At 54.2% G+C, this 19,069-nt stretch overlaps 1 protein-coding gene across 1 annotated transcript in view; it reads right to left on the reverse strand.

Moving 5' to 3' along the window:
- Nucleotides 1–10,720, reverse strand: part of KANSL1 (KAT8 regulatory NSL complex subunit 1) — a 117,211-nt gene extending 106,491 nt beyond the window's left edge. Inside the window, exon 1 of the mRNA XM_054176614.1 lies at nt 10,586–10,720. The gene's annotated coding sequence lies outside the window, so the exon portion shown is untranslated. The remainder of the gene's footprint in view (nt 1–10,585) is intronic.
- Nucleotides 10,721–19,069: the final 8,349 nt, after the last annotated feature.

Below are 19,069 nucleotides of genomic sequence, written 5' to 3' on the forward strand. Positions count from 1 at the left end.
ACTTCTCAATTAAAAGAAACCATCCCCCCAGATCGAACGGCGTCGCCCCCCGGCACCGTCCCCCCGTGCCGGAACGAAAAATCCAAGAGGGGCTAACGCGAAGGCGGAGGGGTGGGAGCGGGGGGGGGGATAGAGCATCAGAGCCTCCTTCCACGAAAACAAAGGCTATAAAAAGGACAAATACGGTTTTAAAGAGAAAACACTCACACACAAACGGCTCCCTGGGCTCCTAACTACGGCGGAGGTTTAGTCACACACACAGACACGTAACACCTTAGCCAGCCCCCCCAAAGCGTTTTATATCCCTGGCGTCAGCGGGACCGTGTCACGGCTGAAGTAACTCTTCTCCTACTTTCCTTACCTCTGAGGAACGGCAATTATTATCTTAATTTTTTTTTATCTTTTTGGTTTTTTTTTCTTTTTATTATTTTTAAATTTTTTTAACCTCCCCTTTTATTTTTAGAGAGGCCAAATCACACCGTACACAAACACATGACATGATGTAACCGCGGCGGGCACACGGGCATGCCCCCAAAAAACCGGTTTAAAATATAATGGGCAGTCAAAAAACAAATTAAAGAAGGGGGAAAAAAAAAAAAGGGAAAAAAAGAAAAGAAGAAGAAAGGAGAAAAAAAAAAAAAGAGAGAAAAGAGAAAAATAAACCCCAACACACAACACAACCAAACCCTGCAGTTCCTCCCATATCCTGACCGGTTCCATGGAAAACTACAGTTTGTCATCCAAGTCCATTTTACATAACAGGCAACAGCATCTATACGGTGCCTGCCTTTTGATCCACCTGTACCCAAATTTAGCGGGCAGAGAGGTGACACCTCGGCCTGAAGGAGGCTCAGCTCTGGGTAGAAAATAAACCCAGCTTCCAATAAATTTGCTCGCTGTGTTTCCCTCCCCCCCCCCCCCGCTTTTTTTGCCTCCCCCCCAACATGAAAACCCTCCCTCCCTCCTCTTCATTCTTCCTCCCCCCCCCCTCCCCGCCTCTTTCCCCCATTTAAACCCAAAAGGGTGGAAATTTCGCCTCTAATCAAGCACTGGAAGATGCTAATCCCGTGATGGAAGTAAACACACGTAGGGATCAGGGGAAAGCGTTCCAGGGAGCCGCCGCTCTTCCAGCCTGTTTGGAGGAAAATAATCCTGGATCGGCTGGGCCGGCTCAAAAGAAAAAGAGGAGGGAAAAAAAAAATAGAACCGAGAATAAGCAACCGGGAAGTAGGGGGGGGGGGGGGGGGGGGGGGGGAAGAAAGAAGGAAAAACACAAGAAAATGGTTTAGTAGCGGGGGAAAAAAGCCACACTTGGGGGAAAAAAAAAAAGATAATAATAAGGCTTTTGTACACCCCGAAAGAAGAGGAAAAGCAAAAGCACCGTGACACATCCACGGCTCCCGCCCGCAGACACCGGTGACAGCACCGGGAGCCCATCGGGATTACCGGAGACCGCTACCTTCCTATTCTCCAGGCGGATTCGGGGCCGGCAGCGCTGCTCCCCTCCCGCGTTTTGCAAGATTGAGGTTATGCAATTTAATTTAATTCTTTTTTTTTTTTCTGTTTACTTTTAAAACTTCGCTTGTGCCCCCCACCCCCACCCCCCCGGCCCCATCCCCCTGCAGGTTAGGGAATGGTGATTTCCACCCCCACCACCCCCCCCATAGCCGCCCCGTCCCTTTCCCTCCCGCGGGGGGAACGGGGCCGGGCTGTGCCGCCGCGGGGCCGCCGGCCACGTGAAGGGCCCCGACCCGGCCCGGAGGCGCCCGGGTGGGCGGCGGGGTCCCGGCGGGCCGGGGATTTCAATTTAAAGTGGCGCCATCCCCACCCCCACCCTGCCCGAGGGAGCCGCAGCACCGGGGGCGGCGGGGGGGGTGGGGGGGGAAGAAGGAGAGCGGGCCGGCGGGTTAGCCCGCCCCCGGTCTCCCCGCCGCGACCCCCGCACTTTCCCCAGCACCGGGAAGGGAAAGGAGGGGGAAGGTGGGGGGGGGGTGACGGGGCGGCCGCCTCCCGCCGGGCACAGAAGTTGGGGCGCGGCGGCGGCCGCCCCGCAGCGGGGCCCGGCGGGGCGCGGCGGCGCTAACAAAGGGGCGGCGGGGGAGGCGCGGGGCGGCGGGCGCGGAGCGGCGCGGGGCGAGCGGCACCTACCACGTGACGAGCGGCGAGCGCGGTCCGGGCGGGCTCGACCCCCCACAAAATGGGCGCAGTTTGCAAACAAACCCCGGCCGAGGGGCAGCCGCGGTGCCGCAACCGGGGCGGACGCCGCCAACCCCGGCCGCAGCCCCGGCGCCCCCCCCGCCCGCTCGGGCCCGCCCCGGCGGCAGGGGGGATGGGCTCGCCCGTCTTCCTCGGCGGGCGCAGAGCGGCGGCCGCAGTCCGGGATGGGGCGGACGGGCGTCGGGGTCGAGGGTGTTGTGGTAGGGGGGTGGGGGGGGGAGCGGGGCCCCCCCACCCCCGGTTCGGAGCGCTGGGCGGCGGCGGCGGGGCGGGCCCGGCGAGCGGCGGGGCGCGGCGGAGCGGGCGCTGCGGTGCTTTTCTTCTCCCCCCGCTCCCCCCCGCTCCGGGCGAGCGCGGCGGCGGCGCGGCTCGGAAAATGGCGGCTGGGCTCCTTCTCTGCCCTCCCCCTCCCGTCAGCCGGAGAATGCACCGGGGGGGGTGGGGGGGAGGAGGAGGGGGGGAGGACGCCGCAGCGCCCCCGCTGGCGGCCGCGCGCACCGCGCCCTCCGCCCGCCCGCAGCCAGGGGGCCCCGCCGAGCTCCTGCCGCCGCCGCGCCGCAGCGCTGGGCGCCCGCCGCGCGGAGGAGCTGCAGTGCGGGAGGGGCCGAGGCCATGAGGGGAGGAGGGAACCGGGGAGCGGCATGGGGGAAAAGGAGGCGGGGAGGACGGAAGGAAGGCCGGGGGCGGGGCGGACCCGCCGCCTATTGTCCGTCCGCCGCGTATGCCGCTGCGGGTGGCTGCTTTCCTACCGCCGCCCGCCAGGGGGCGCCCATTCCGGGGCGCGCAGGCACGCTCGGGCCCGCTGCCCGGCTGGGTTCCGCAGGGCCGCGCGGCGCATGCCGGGAGGCGTAGTCCTGGCACCGCTCCCGTCCCGCCGCGGCACCGCCCCGGGCCCGGCCCAGCTGCGCAGGGCCGCGGGGAGGCCGGGCGCGCTCCCTCCACAAGCGCTCGCTCTTGCCAGCATTTCCCCTGGGAACACCCAACACTTTATCCATCCGAAGTCTATTCCCTGCATATAAACTTTTACCGGTTTAAGTGGCTTCCCCTCAAAACAACGCACCTCGCGTTTCCAGCTCCATCTGCACCCCCAGGAGCTTTTCACTGGTTCACTTTCTTTGTATTCCCCAGTGCCAGGCTCTCCGGGGTTTTGCTTCCAAAAACTCTGCCTAAAAATTCCATTAAACTTCCTAAATCTAGAACACCTGAAGCCAGCACAGCTCCGGGAGGCATTATGGCAAATAGAGCCCTGGCCCAGGCTGCCCAATCTCCTGCCACATCAACCCCCTCAAGGGTTCCTACACAGGAGGCTATGTGCTCCCAGCAGCTCTGCAACCCCTGATAGCAAAGACCAGGCTCTCCAGGAAATGCTCTAAGGGTAAGAGAGGCTGGGAACCCCAGGAGCATGACCTGCATCCAAGCAGGAGCAGCTTTCTCCTACCACCACGAGGATACTTTCTCCCCCTCCTCAACAACTCCTTCTCACCACATGCACCAGACACACCACGAGCCAGCAGATCAGGAAAGATCAGTTTGGGACTGCAGAGACCATTTCACCTCTTTGACCTTCAGTTTTGCTATTTGCATGAGGGCAATGCCTACACGTCCTCCAGCAGAGCTAGAGCCACGTGTCCACGTTCACCTGCCACGCTTGGGGTGCCACCAAACCTTTCAGTATCATTGCCAGGCAAAGGCACTCCCTGCTCAGGGAGGTCGATTCTGAAGTGATAGCCCTTTCAGCCAGCAAACTACTCCCCCCTCTCCATAGCTATGCTGCCTCTACAGTAGGATTGCAGTTATGCCAATAAAAAAAAGTGCTTTAGACCATCAGCTGTCTGCAAAGGGGAAAAAAAGCACCACCACAGCACTGCCTGCTGTGATACACTGGCAGTGCTCACCCTAGGGAGTTGGGTTTAGAGCAAAAAAAAATAAAAGGTTGTACTATCTTGACTGCAGGATTAGGTAAGACCTTTGGATGTTGTTTCCATAGCCAGTGTGAGCAATGCTGATCTGGATTATGCAGAACAAGCAAATTAGTTTCTTTCCACAGACACACAAGGGGGGAAAAAAAGCATTTGGAGATAGCCAAGACACTGCTATTGCTCTTCAACAGCCAACGTAGTGCTTAATAAATTGTGGCATGGAACTGTCATTACAGCTGGTTTTTTGGGTCAGGAAATCCATGGGCAACACATTCAATCATTTCTCCTGAGGGCCTGGCACTCGTGGCCAAAACCACCCCAGAGGCCAGATACCAACTGTGTCTCTGCTGACAACACAAATGCTCCAAACTCAGCTCCTACTTAAGTGTTTTTCAATAGAAATGTCCAAGGAAGGACAGCACAGAGACCAATGCTGGGGGTTTTATACCCTTGCAGAGAGATGCAGACAACCAGCTCTGTTCCTGTCCCTTGCAGTCACCACCCTCCCCTCCCTGATGAGCGTTCCCCATCCCAACACAGCAGTCACCCAGCCTCAGCAATTTCATGGAGAACCTTGAAAAATGATTCTAGGGAACTTGAACAGGGCTTTAAGTCAATGATGAAACAATGCCAGGGGAGACATCAGGACAGCATTGTTATCAGCACAGCCATATCCAGCACGGAACAGGGTCACACTGGTCATAAAGGTAACAGAAAGACAGCAGCCTCATACTTTCTCCTGACCTCCTTCTCCCCACCACACTTGGACAGCTCTTTAGGAAGCCAGGACCCTGCAACAGCATACATATTCTTCTTGTGTCTTTTAGGTATATCTAGAATTCACTTCAGCAACACACACATCTCTATACCAGAACAGAAGAGGAAGGGCAGTCTGTTGAGGAGGAAGTTTAAGACAAAAATGCCTCTGCAATAAAGTTGCTAATCTTTTGTTCATCCTGCACTGCAGAATTTTCTGGTAAGGGAGGCAAGCCTAACCAAGAGCCAAGATCTCAGGCTTGACAGTCTGGTACAAATCTGGATCTTCCTGCAGCGCAGACCCATCTCCAGCTTTCATCAGTCAACCTCATCTGGAGATGATGTAGCAAAATTTGCTGTGCAGTCTAAAATAATACAATTCTGACCTCTGCTACATACCTTTTTATAGCCCTTCCAGAACCCATTTCCCATTCAAAAGTGCTGCAACATCTCCTCCAGGTCACCTCACTCCTCCTGCACAGCCACCCGTGCCCACGAGTCCTTCGCACAGCGTCATCACCACCGCTGAGATGTCCCTCGTGAGCAGGAGGAGCTCTCCCCAAAGCAGCCACATTTTTGCAACCTTTAAGCCTTTCTTTGAAGTCACCCTCTTCTGCAAAGCACCATGGGTTTCAATACATGGTGAGCATCGTGTACTCAGCTGCTCATACCTGATGATTACCTTGTCTCTACCACACATTCACTGCCTCCACCTGTTCCTCCTCATGACTTGCTTTGATTGTCCCTGCCTCAAAAAAATTAACAGTCTTTATACAAGCCAATGCATAGCTGTAGAGATAATTAGCAAACAGGCTAGGGCACACAAAGGGGGACTCCTGAGCCTGCAAAGGTGCCAGAGCAGTCTGAGAAATGTCCTGCAGGTAACAAAGATGATGGCCACCGAAGAACACAGTGATGAGACTTCCTGCAGGCACAACCACCACCTCTGCAGCCTCATTTGCAGCCTCATTAGATACCCTAACAAGAAGTAGCAAACTCAAATGTCAGTGGCCACAGAGGCTTAAGAGTATGCAAAACTGGTCTGGTTTAAAGCTAAATATAGATAAGCTGTAGCAATTAACTGCAGAGGTGCAGTGATCATTGTTCTTCCGAGAGTCATCTTCAACATTACAGGAAGGGTCCAGTGACATTAAGCCCCTTAGCTGTGACAGACACAGCACATCCCAGCCAGCTACTCTGAAAACACTCACTGAAGAGGAAGAAGAGCAAAGTCCTTAAATGCAGAGCAGAGATACATGAAGGTAAATAGTGCAGAGGCTGGTAGAGCTCAGCAATCCTGTTGCTTCCCTGCCCAGGGAGGTCTCTGTTCTACTAAAGTTGAGTTACATGCCTTGGGGACTTTGAAATCAATGGATTAAGCTTTCATTTGCTTGATAAAACCAGGAAATTAATCTACCACTCAGTAAAAAAGCCAAGTGATCCACATAAGAAGTACCACTGCTGGTTTTGAAAAGCCCCTGGATGATTCAGATCAAGTAATTTGATACAGATGTTCATGATTTGAAGGACAACCCATGCTGCTCGTTCTCTTGTTGGAGAGGCTACTCCTTAGACCCATCAGTACCTCTCAGGATCACAGCTCTGCTGTTACCCAGGCCAGGGAGGAAGTTATTTTAATCTGCTGTGAAATTAAGGAGCATTTGTTATTCTGATATAGTGATCAGCTGTTTTAAATCAATTATGCCTTCAACAGCAAAAATGCCTTTATATGGTTCCCAGTGCAAAACATATTCCTATGGTTTCCATAGGGATGAGAGGCTGGGAATGCCAGACTTTGTAATGAAGGTAGTAACAAAACAAACTTCACCACTGCATTTTTTGAGCCCTTGCCAAAGACATAGGCCTGGTCATGCCAAAAGGCATCCCAATACTCCACACTGTTGCGTCAGACTGATGCATGTGGTACAGAAGAGCCTGGCTTCCCAAAGCCCTGGTGGGAACTCTGTTTGCACCAGTTTGGGGAGGAGAGTGAAATATTTTCCAAAGAAGAATGCCAGGCTGAGTACTCAACAGTAAAACACCCTGAAGTTTTAAACTGTTGCTGCAGCTGGGGGCTGATAGCCAGGTTTTATCAACATGCAGAGGGCAAAGCATCCAAATCTACACTTAGTTGTAACCTCTCGTCACGCAGGTCCCCATCAACTGCCAACAATATCATTGTGTTGGCTTCAACCCATCAAAAACACAGGCATGGAAGTGCACAAGAAGTGCAAGAGCAAGCCTCAGATGCCATCAGTTTAGGTATCTGCTAAAGTAATTAGGGCAATCAGCGTGTTTTGTGCAGAGGACACGACATGATCCCAAACATTTAATCATGTAAGCAGTAAAATACAACAAATAAAGAAGTGACAGTGCAGTTCTGAAAGCTGCATTGCTTCCATTTCAGGTTACAGGTGTTGGAGCATCAGAGAGGAACAGGGGAGGGAAATAGAAAAGGAAAGGAAATGGGATCCTGCACTTACAAGCCAATGTCTTGTAAAAGAATGAGGCACGGACTAATGGAGTATTAGGGGACAACCCTTACAAACCTCAACACTAAAATACACCTTATGGGCTTTGTATAGGTGCAGCAGAGACATGCCCCACTTGTGCACCCTCTGCTAGGGGCAAGGGTCAGTGTGACAGACAAATAGATTAAGGAGTTTCATTAGCATGAAAAGTTAAAACCACTGGTTAGGAACTCAGCAACTGCTCACAAGCGTGAGCACGGCAGCAGCAGTAGGCTGAGAGGGAGGCTGGATTGATACCTGCTGCACAACTCATCCCTTCTTCCAACACCACAGTTGGAAAAGTCTTGATGCACCTTCCTTTACCCACAAGCCATGGCTAAAGGCTTACAGAACATCTTCACAGATTCTACTTGCACTAAACCCTGCTCCTCACACTCCCCATCGTGAGCCAACAGCAAACCCAAGACCTCTTAAGTCCAGCCTCCAATCACCACCAACACTGGGGCATAAAAGCTCTCCCTCTGCCACAAGCAACATTAACATTAGTTTTAAGAGTTCACTAGTTCTCATTAAGGTCTCTTTTTGATTATTATTTTTTTTACATACAGAGCTTTTCTAAGATCCACCAACAAGAGAATTTCTGCTGTGGGGCACTGGGAACAATTCCATCACCATTTGAATTTCCAGTCTTAGGTAAAAAAAAACAACACTACAGTTCTGTTCCTAACTGCTAATAATTCTCTTTAAACCCCAACTGGAACAGCAGTTTCACCAGGCTGAAACACAGTCTAATATCCTGGTTATTGAACATTTACTCTTCTGGGCATGCTCAAGAAGTCGTGGAGCAGCCTGAGATCAGAGCTGTGCTCTGAGAGCTTCTGTTCCAGAGATAACGAAATCTCCAAGTCTCTGGGCCCAGAGTTTTGAGGCTTCACACAAATTTCTCAGCCCTGGCCAAATCCACCTGTCTCCAAACCCTCAGCAACACAGGCAGGGATCAGAGGTCGTATATGGGTGGAAAAAGTCAAGTCCTTCCACTCTCTCCTTATTAAGGACACTTCCCATGACCAGCCTAGCACGGGAGACTCAGTGCCCAGATGACCACAGGGAAATCCTAAGAAGAAGAAAGCAGCAAGTTCCCCCCTTTCTGTGACCACCACAGCATGCAGAGCTCTGGAGCAGCACAGTCTGCAGGTCTGTGCCTGCTAGATGTGAAAGACCAGGAAGAGCTTCCTGATCTTCTGCTCCCTCCTCTGAGGAGCTGCAGGTAAAGAGCTTTACAACACTCAAGAGCTACAAAGGAGTTGCTCTCGTCTCTAGTGAAAACTGTGACAACAATATCAGGTGCTGGAGTTTGAGCACAAGTCAGGGATACAGACACAGAAGGTCTCAAATACATGCCCATCAGAAGTTTAAAGCATCTGGCACAGGAGCAGATGACACACTCATGCACTCAAAAACACCCAGGGTCCAACTCGAGCCTCACCGCAGGAGGTGAACGCCTCCAAGCAGAAACGTCGAGCGGACGTGACGGCCTGACACGACCACAGCCTGCACACCCTCCTGGTGCACCTTCCAGCAGCCCTAGGTGTGACCTGCTGCCACAGGCACAGCTCCTTCCCCTCAGCTCCTGCCAGCTCATGGGAAGCAGCAAGGACCTGACGTTATCCTCCCACGTGCCCATCCCCAGCCCGCTCGGCTGGAGGAAGCAGGTGCCTTCTTGCCTTCTCTTCCTTCCCAAATCCAAAGCTGGAGCTCTCTCTCTCCAGAGGCCAGGCTGCACAGCACAGGCTCTACCTGCAGCTTTCCCAGCCATCAACACCAAGGTGACACCATTTCTCCATTTCACAATGGCTTAAGTGCTCTTGAATTCTACTCCTTCACTCCTCCAAGCTTGCCAGACTGAAGCACGAGGCCAGCAAACAGGAACATTTTGTCACAGACCAACACCACTGTCACCTGCTGCAGCCCCTTGTCAGTTGGGAAGTGCTGAAACCACAGGGCTGACAACACCCTGGGGTGACACAGGGACCCACACAGGTGCCAAGCTCCACACAGCTTCTAAAGCCCCATTTAGCCAATGCATCAGTGTATGGCACCTGGGAATTAAGGACCAGTTCCCAGAGAAGCTCTCTGCTGATTTCCTACCAGTTTCAGCAAGAGCTGTAAGCAGAAACCTCCAAGAAGCTCTGTGATAACCTCCCAAACAGGGCCTTTTAATTCCTTTTTTAAAGCCCCCATAACAACTCACAGTTGTGACATGTACAAAGAGTAAGAGCCTTTACTCTGGTGTTAGCCAACTGGAGATCAGATACCAGAGCAGATTTGTCTAAGGTCAGTGTGAAAGAACTGAGTCAAGATTTTTGGTTTTCCCATTACAAGAGAATTTGTCTAAATTCAGCCTCCCCAACTGGCCTGGAGTCAGGCTGCTTTGGCTTGAAGATTTATCAAGAGAGGAAAAGATTCTTCCCTTCAGCGCTTCCCTTTTGCTTTTCTTCAGCTTCATGGGACTGGAATGCTGCACCTAAAGTGTTCAGGGCACAATTCTGAACCTGTGGTAATGTTACCAGAGTAAGAGGCAACTTCTCAAACTGAGCATCAGCAAATCCTGGTCACTCTCTACTCCAGAGCCAGAAGCACTACGGCTGCTCACACATGGGGAAGCCAGAGGCACAAAAACCCAAGTTTGGCTTTCACAGGATAAAGCTACACACAAAACCCTCTTGACATTCTAAGCACATATTTAAGCCAGATTATATCAGCAAGTGAAAAGGATCCAACTGATATAAATCTGGGGGTTAAAGATGCACACAATGAGGGTGGGGGGGGTGCAGCAAGTAGATCTTCATTTTCTGGGCAAGTTGTACCTTGATGTCTTGATACCGTGGCACACAAGGACAGTGAAGGCCAGGAAATGCATACACACCCTCCCAGGAGGAAGCTACACATCTCTTCACCATGTAGAGGCACTGGAAATGTTTTGGAGAGAGAAAGCACCCTGCACACACAGGATAAACCCAGGTTTTCTGCCATACCCCCAAACCTCCATTTTCAAGTCACACATTCACCAACACACTGCGTGCAGGGCTCCAGGCTCACCCCACACCTTCAGACCTGAACCACCACCTGCAAACGGAACCTGGCCCATCCAACCCAGCCGGCGTGGTGCTTCCAGCACTCAAGGCTCGGCCGTGCCAGGCGGCAGAGGGGAGTACATCATACCTTGGTGGGCATCTTGGCCAGGCCCATCCTCGCCACCTGCGGTGCAGGCGGTCAGCTGCTATGGGGATGGCCTCTGGATCCTTCCAGCCTCTGCCGACGCCTGGTAGGTCTGCAAGTTTCTTATTTATTAGAGGAGCTAAGAAAATCCAGGACCTAGAGGAAGAAAGGGCTGTCAGATTGGGGAGAGCACAGCCTATGTGACCCCAGTTATCCCGCCCCCCCATTAACCTCCATCCCGCCTCGGGCCGGCCGGTGGAGACGGGGCCCAGTAGCACCCGCAGGCCGGGCTGAGGGTGCAGGGGGCTGCCACCCCCAGATCCTTCTAGAAGGCCCCCCAGGCCCGGCCTCGCTTCCCCGGGCTAAAATGGAGGCCCGGGGCGGGAGGGGGGGTCCCCGCTCCGCACGGAGCCGGCCCGGCCCGGCCCCCCCCGGGCAGCGCGGCGGGGCGGAGCTCTCCCCGGCGCCCCGGGCCCTGCGGCCGGCCCGCAAAGAACCCCGGCCCCCAACTCACCGGGTGGCCACGGGAGGAGTCACGGCCGCCGCCGCCCCCCCGCTCCCCGCTCCTCCAGCCCCGTCGCGGCCCGGCCCCCGCAGCCAAGTTGCGGGACGGCAGCGGGGAAGCGGGAAGGGGCGGGTGGGCCGCGCCACTTGGCCTGGTGCGGGGCGGTGGAGGGGGGCGGCGGGGCCCGTTCGGTGCCGGCCCATCCCAGGCCCCCCCTCCGCGCCGCCCCGCACCGGCAGCGCCTCGCCCCGCACCTACCTGCGCCGCTCACCCAGCCTTGAAGTGGGGACCTTCCGCCCTCCCCCGCCCCCATTGGCTGTGCGCGGGGCATGGGCCCGTCCCATTGGCCACCGGCGCGTCAGTCAGGGCGGAGGGGCGGGGCGGGCGGTGATTGATGCGGAGCCGGGGCTCTGCCCCCTGCCCGGCACCCCCCGCACCCCCCCCCTCGCGCCCCCGGGACCCCCCGCACGGTGCTTTCCTGCCCCCTCCCCATGCTGTCGCCCCCCCACAAGGCCCGGTCCGGCCTGGCCTGGAGGCCCCCGGGCGTTGGGCCGCCTCCCGGGGCAGCCGCGGGTCCGGCCGGGCCGCGGGACCGGCGGGCGGGGGGCGGCGGTGGTCTGGCTGCGGCGGGGGGCTCGGAGGTGAAGGAGGAGTCCAGCGGACCACGGAGCACGGCTGCCCCGGAGGTGGCACCGGACAGTGAGCCACGGGGGACACAGGGCGTCCCGTGGGCCACAGGCCACTCGTGAACCGCAGGGGATAGAGGACTCGCGTCCCCCGGTACCGAGGCTCAGCGGCCACGGCGTGACAGCCAGCCCCTGTCCCACGAGTCTCACCCAGCCCTTGTCGCACAGATGACACCAGGCTTACATCCCACAGATGACACCAGGCCTATACCCTGCAGGTGACACAGGGTCCATGTCCCACAGATGACACCAGGCCCATATCCTGCAGGTGACACAGGGCCCGTGTCTCACACATGGCACTAAGCCTAGGTCCCACAGGTGACACAGGGACCAGGTCCCACAGCTGACAGCAGGCCCACGTTCCATAGGTAGCACAGGGCCCATGTCTCACATGTGGCACTGAGCCTGTGTCCCACGGGTGACACAGACTCCTGTCTCCCAAGTCACACCAGGCTGGTGTCCCACCGGTGACACATGCTCCCATCCCATGGGTAACAGTAGGGTCCTGTCCCACAGTGGACAGGGGCCCCTGCTCCACGGGTGACACCAGGCTTTCTGGGCCTGCATTGCTGCCCTGTGTTCCCCCTAGGCTGTCCCCATGGGGCAGACAACCAACACAACCCAGCAGCAGCTCCCTCAAGCCCCTCTTAAGCTACACCCTGATGAACTTGGGGACATCTTCAGCATCACCTTCTCCTAGACAAGGAAAACCTTCCCACTGTTTTCTCCTTCCACCTGCTCACACAGGCAGAAGAGCAGAGGTGCTCTTCCTTCAGTGCTTCCACTTGTAGCTTTTATCCCTGGATTTGATTCAAATACACTTCACAACTCCACATCCTGCAAGCCAAGAGCAGGACAAGCTCCTTCACTTGTCACTGATGGTCCTTCTGATAAGAGTCCCCTGTTTCCTTGTGGGACAGCAAAGCTCTGGAGACAACGTTTGAGATGCTCCACATACACCAATATCACATTAGACGTTCTGGCCCTCAGTGCCTCAGTCTCCCAGGATGTCCTCTACCTTCATCAACTATCCCCAACATCTGAACAAAGCTGAGTTCTGCTGGATGGAACAAAGGAGGAATGTCCCAGGTCTGGCTCCTTGGGCAAACTGATCTGTGTCAGCTTCCAGCTGGGATTTCTGGCCCCTATACCTCCTCCCTGAAGTCCAGGTAGGTCCAATGGACAACGCTGATGGAGGCACCGCTACACCCAGGGGCTTCAGGTGGGATTAGCTGAGCTTTGGTAACTCACCCAGCATAAGGAGGCAGGAGACTTCCTCCTCTGTCAGAAGATGACCAGGCACATGTCACAGACGCTTGATCTCTGCCTCTCCAGCAGCTATTTTCAGTTTTAAGACCAAAGTGGATTTTTCACCACCACTTCTGGCGCAGGGATGATGCAGGAGGAACTTCTGGCTGTACTCTACGCAGCGGCCAAGCTCCTCTCTGTTGAAACCACACCTTACACAGAACAACCACACTGACCCTCTCCCCCACACAGACACCATCCTCTGCCTCTCCTTTTCCAGGGAAGGTGGCTTCCACATGGTGGCTGCAACCAGGCTGTTTTTCCTGGTTATCCAGGAAAAGCCAGGATATGGCCACCTTCTGCTGGAGACTGCAGTGACAGAGGCATCTGCTGTGCTCAGCAGTGGGTGCAGATGTGCCACTGGCCCAGCACAATGAGGCTGAAACCCCCTCCAGAAAGTGCCTTTGAGGCAGAAAGTAGCAAACAAATCCTCTTGGCTCCTTGAGCTTGCTCCCAAATGTCCCAGCAACAAAGAATCCCTGTTGTCCCACACACAAGGGGATAGGAACCACTGGATTTTGGAGCAGGAGAAGATGTTTTTTGGCTGATAAAATAATCTGCATGCAAAGCTTGTCAGAGAGGAACTTGTGGCTCCTTTCTGGACGTGGCTTTCTGGGCTGTCTTCAACTGAACTGAGTTTTGGAAGTGTTTGGTTTGGATTTGTTTTCCTGATCTGGGAGGGGTTTCTGATGCTTATTTGCACCCTTAGGATACCTGAGGTCCTTCCCATCTTTTCAGGCTGAATAAAATAGGACAGGTCTCAGGTGAGAATGGGTTGGAACATCACCCCGAGAAGGGGTGCAGAACCCCCAGCCCCTGATGGATGGACCAGAAATGCAGCCAGAGCCATGGACAAAACGTGGGCACTGGTGGATGCAGAAGCCAGCAGTGTCCGTGGCTGCTGTGCCACAAGGCTGTGGAGGCAGAGGGGGTGGCCCTGCTGAGCATCTCTCCTGCTGGAGCACTGAGAAACTCAGGGAAAGTCCCACACTAGCCCAGTCTGGGGGAATGTGACAGCTGGCTCTGCAGAGAGGACAGTCACCCAGCACAGATCCCGTGTCACCCTGCCCTGCCCACTCCCCCATTTTTCACCAGCCTCACACCTCTGTTGCAGTTCCTCAGCTCCTTCACCTGTTCCATTTCCACCTCCGTGGGCTGCTCTGGGTCTGGTGTTTCTGCTCCAAGGCTTTTCTCCATGACTCTGCCTGGCTGGACACGAGGACACAGAGATTGAAGAGGTGTCTGCTGCCTGGCTCTGGAGCTGTGACCCCAGGGAGAGGCCCAGTCCCCTCCTGTTCCTCCTTCTCTGTCTGCCCACCACTGTGGGATCTCAAAGCAAGGAACATCTCCCAGGGTTTACACAGCAGCTGGACCCACACTGAGCAATCAAGAGCTGTACAAATACTGATTTGAAGAGCAGAGAGATCAAAGCCTCTCTGAGAGGATGAGAAAGTCTCATTCTCTATGTTACAAACACAATTTTCAACCCTGCTCCTCCAAGGACCAGGACCAGGGGGAGCTTCCTGCCTCTCAAACCCTATTCAGCTCCCCTAGAGCCAGCGCCTGCACCAGCTCTCGCCTGGAGAATGCCACTACCTCTGACAGAGGAACCAAAACCAGGGAGGTGATGCCGCAGCCAAGTTCCTGAGGAACAACCGGCTGAAGCCTGAGGCACCAATAAGAAGCTTTCGGTGCTCAGAAAACCCCAAAACCTTCGTGAGCTGGAAGCGCCGCGACACTTCCAAGCCCCGCTGCTGGCTGCGCTGCTGTGATTCAGAGGCAGCTTCCGAGTCCCATTGCGTGAAGGCTTCGCCTTTCTCTGGAGGCATCCAAGGCTCAGCCCACCGGTAACAAAGCTTCGCTTCGCCACTAGGAAGCGTAAAGCTGAACTCAGCAAGGGAGACACAGGAAGAGTAACTCAGCTCCGGCTGCCGTGCGGAAAGCTGGGCGGGAAGTCGGCTGCCGAGCGGAGGATTGGAGTGAAGAATGGTTCGGTTTGTGCCATTGTAACAGCCCAGGGGTGAAAGAAACGGGAGGGAAAAGCCGGTGTGCAGACTACGAGTAGGAAAGGGTTAAATTCAGCGTCATTTGGCTCAAAAATCGACTGGATTACACCAACAGAGGGGACAAAACCCGAACGCTACCAGCTTTCATCCAAGGTGAGTGAATCGGCAGCAAGAGGAATTCCTGCAGAGCCATGAGGCTCAGGCTTCCTGGCGAGCTTCTCCTCCAGGTCTGAAGGTATAAAAATCACAGAACGATTTTGGTTGGAAAAGACCTTTAAGAGCATCGAGTCCAACTGTCTCTAACTCTACCAAGGCTGGTGGTAAGCCCTGTCCCTCAGCACCACATCTCTGCCTCTTTGAAACACCTCCCTGGGCAGCCTGTTCCAGTCTTTTGAGAACCTTTCCTGTCAAGAAGGTCCTTCTAATACCTTCTAATATCTTCTAAACCTACCCTGCTGCAACTGGAGGCCATTCCCTCTCATCCTGTCACTTACTACATGGGAAGAGACCAACCCCCACCTGGCTCCAGCCTCCTTTCAGAGAGCAAAGAGGTCTCCCCTCACTCTCCTCTTCTCCAGGTTAACCAACCCCAGTTCCCTCAGCTGCTCCTCACCAGCCTTGCTCTAGCAAGGTCTGTAACCATTTCCCTGCTGAACCAAACGCTGCTGCAAGCCGCAACACTGAGCTGCCACAAGAGGCAGAACAATAAATCAAGTCTGCTGTGCACCTGGGACCTCATTCCCTCCCCTGCCAAGCTGCAGGATGGAGGCTGGCGATGAGCAGACGAGTTTGGAAACCTCAGCGCACGTCCCCGGGCTCAGGGATCCCCTCACCCTAAATCCCAGGCCAGGAAGATCCACTCAGAGCTTGCTCTGCTGAAACCTGCAGCAGATCCACAGGCAGCACCGGGCTCTCACCAGCCCGGGCAGAAAACAGCCCCGAGGGATGGCCCTGAACTCCTCCCCAGCGCCGCTGTGCTGACCCCCCCCCCCGCCGCCTCCTGCAGGGCAAGTGCCAGCACGGACCCAAAGGACCTGGGGGCTAAGCCTGCTTTTCAAAGGAGTTTATTTGGATTTTCCACATCCTTTAATGAATTGCAAATATATTAACAGAAAAGACTTTTTGGTTTGGTTTTTTTTTTTTTCCCCCTCCCTTAGGGCTGTACAATTTTTGAAATAAAAAAAAAAAGTGAGGAAAAGGTCACCCAGACCCCACACACCCCCCCAAAAAAGAAAGAGAAAGGGGGGAAAAAAAGACACATGACATTGTTTCAATGCAAACAGAACACACCACACCCACACCTGGCCCTTGGTCCAGAGTTTTGGTGCAAGAAAATGACAGCTCCCTAATTCTTTTCAGGCTCTAACCTGGCTGCCCGAGTGGCCCTCACCCTCCTTCTCCCTGCCCCTCTTTCCCAGAGAGCAACATCTCCCTGCTAGAATACTGACAATGGGTTGATGTAGAAGGTCGAACAGCAGCCTGCTCTAAATGTCACTGGGAGATTGTTTGGAACAACAGGGGGAAAAAAAAGAGCACTTTAAGGTATGGGTGGAGAACTAAAAGCTGTGTCAAACCTCCCAGGGAGCACAAAGAGCACAAAGCAACAACCCCAGCTGAACTCAGAGCTCTTCCCTGGGCGTTCACAATGTTGCTACAATTGTTCCCCGCTTTGAGGAGAAGAGAAAATCAGCCTAGGGATTCCCCAGAGCTCTGGTCCCCTTTGTGGAAAGGAAGAGCAGAGAAAATTAGCCTAGGGATTCCCCAGAGCTCTGGTCCCCTTTGTGGAAAGGAAGAGCAGCAGCTGCCTCTCCTCCTGGGTTTTGCTTCAAAGCATAGGTTGGGAAGCAGAGGAAAGGCAATGAAACACCTTCGTGGGTGGCACTCAGACCTAAGCGCTGCTCCAGACCTTCTGCTGAGGTGCTGCTTAAACTCCTCCTTGTGAGGGATGGGCTGGGAAGCTGCAGGCAGGCTAGGTGGGAAAAGTAGGACTGTGCCAGGACAGAGCTGGGGAGCTCCGGAGCACCGAGAGTGAGCTCTGCCCCTCAGGAATTCTGAGCCCTGCGTTTGCCTCAGGCAGGGCTCATCAGGAGAGGAAACCACCCCAGGAAGTCCATCAGCACAGGCAGCAGTGAGATGCAGAATGCTCAGGACAGCTGAAGCACACCATGATTTTCCAGTTAATCCAGCAGCCTCCCAGCCACAAGCTGGGCAGAGGCACAAAGCTCCTTGACCGTATCCTCATTCCTCTCCTCTCCACGCTCTTTGGGGAGTTTAAGCCTATTTTTTTCACTGCTTATCCTCCTACTTAAGAAACAAAACACACACAACAAATCAGTCAATTTTAAGTTTCTTTGCTCAGCACTTGAGGGTTGGCTGTCAAATGATGAAGATATCTCTGAGGCTCCTGCCCAGAGCTCCACCACGAGAGTTGATGTACCTGGTGTAAAACAAGGAGAGAATTAACCCCGACCCCCATGAAGTTCTAAAGGCAATTCAAAGACACACCCCCCCCCCAGCCCCCAAAGACATTAAAACAAAGCAAGGAAAGGAAAAACAAGTCCAAAACCCACGAAGACTGATGACAACAAGGATGTTGCTATGAAATTCATCTCATTCCCAATTTATTAGGATGCATCAACTGCTCTTTAAAACCGCTGCTATCATACAGGTTATCATCACCGCGTGAGGGCACCGACTGCTGCTGCACAACGCTACAGAGAAAGAGCATTTGGGACTCCAAGGAGGTGGTCGTAGAGGTCTCTTCTCAAAGAAGCAGCCTCTTGGAGAAGAGGCAAAAAAAAACCAACCCCAAACCCCAAGTGTTCCTAGAGTGAGAATCTTAAAGAACAGCTGAGAGAGGAGAGAGAATTGCAGGGGTTTGGCGTCCTGCTCGGACCACGCTCGATGGAAGAGGTTTAAAATCTCTCCTGCGACGCGCTTGGCTAAGGTTCTGATTGCATTAAGGCTTCCACGGTCTTCCCAGTCTGCCTGCTTCAAAACACGCAGCCACCCTGGCTGAAGGGGTTGGATGTTTGCACAGGACAGTTGGATCTAAGTTTCTCTCTTGATTTTGCCCTTTATTAGGTTTCATTCTTACCACGGGGAGGGGGAAGAACAAGTCAAAAGGGGGATGTGAAGGAAGGGGGCCAGGAGGGGAAGGGGGGGAAAACAACAACCCAACCAAAACAAAGGAAGCAAAGGTGGTGCTGACTTGTTTCTCTGAAGTACAAAGTAAACACTGACCTTTCAGAAACTAGGTGAATAAATTAATTCTTGGTTAGGACACTGAAAGCACTTCATGAAAAGCTTTTGATTCTGCAAGGTTGATTCTCCCGCTACGCCTCCGCTGCCGCCAGCCTGCACCCCCAACCCCCGGGGCCCAGCACCTGTGGGGTGTTTGCTCACTGGAGACACCGCAGCTTTTAAGGTCATTTACATTCCCTGGCATTTAAGTTACACCACAATATGCAACAACAACAACAAAAAAAACCCAACACCCCAAAACCAAACCCCCAAACAAACCAAAGAAAAACCAAAACAAACCCCCCCAAAAAAAGAGGCTTTTAAAGAGCCTGCATTTGTCACCGCTGTCCTTGGGAGAAGTTGGGAAATGAGGTTCAGCACTCTTTGCTCACCAAGAAAAAGAACCAAACTAAGACACATTTCTGGAGTAAAGAACAAGACACTGCTTCATTAGGGACTATCCCCACATCTACTGGCTTCCTTAGAGCAAACCACAAGTCCTTCTTCCATGATATATTCTGTTTTCTTCCTTTCTCCCCACCCCTCCCCTCCCCCCCCCCCCGTCTTTTTTTCTCTCCCCCCTCCCCACCCTCCCCCAGCAAAAGGAGAGTCCAAACCAAAGAAATAACGATGGGAACATCTAAAGCATTTCCTCCTCGCTGATGTGTGAGAGCCAACCGGTCGAGACTGGGTAGCAGCTGAACGCTGTGCACTGCCACCAACGACTCTGGCCTCCAGC

This window comes from Dryobates pubescens, chromosome 36 (genome assembly GCF_014839835.1).
Source record: "Dryobates pubescens isolate bDryPub1 chromosome 36, bDryPub1.pri, whole genome shotgun sequence".
Lineage (NCBI taxonomy): Eukaryota > Metazoa > Chordata > Aves > Piciformes > Picidae > Dryobates > Dryobates pubescens.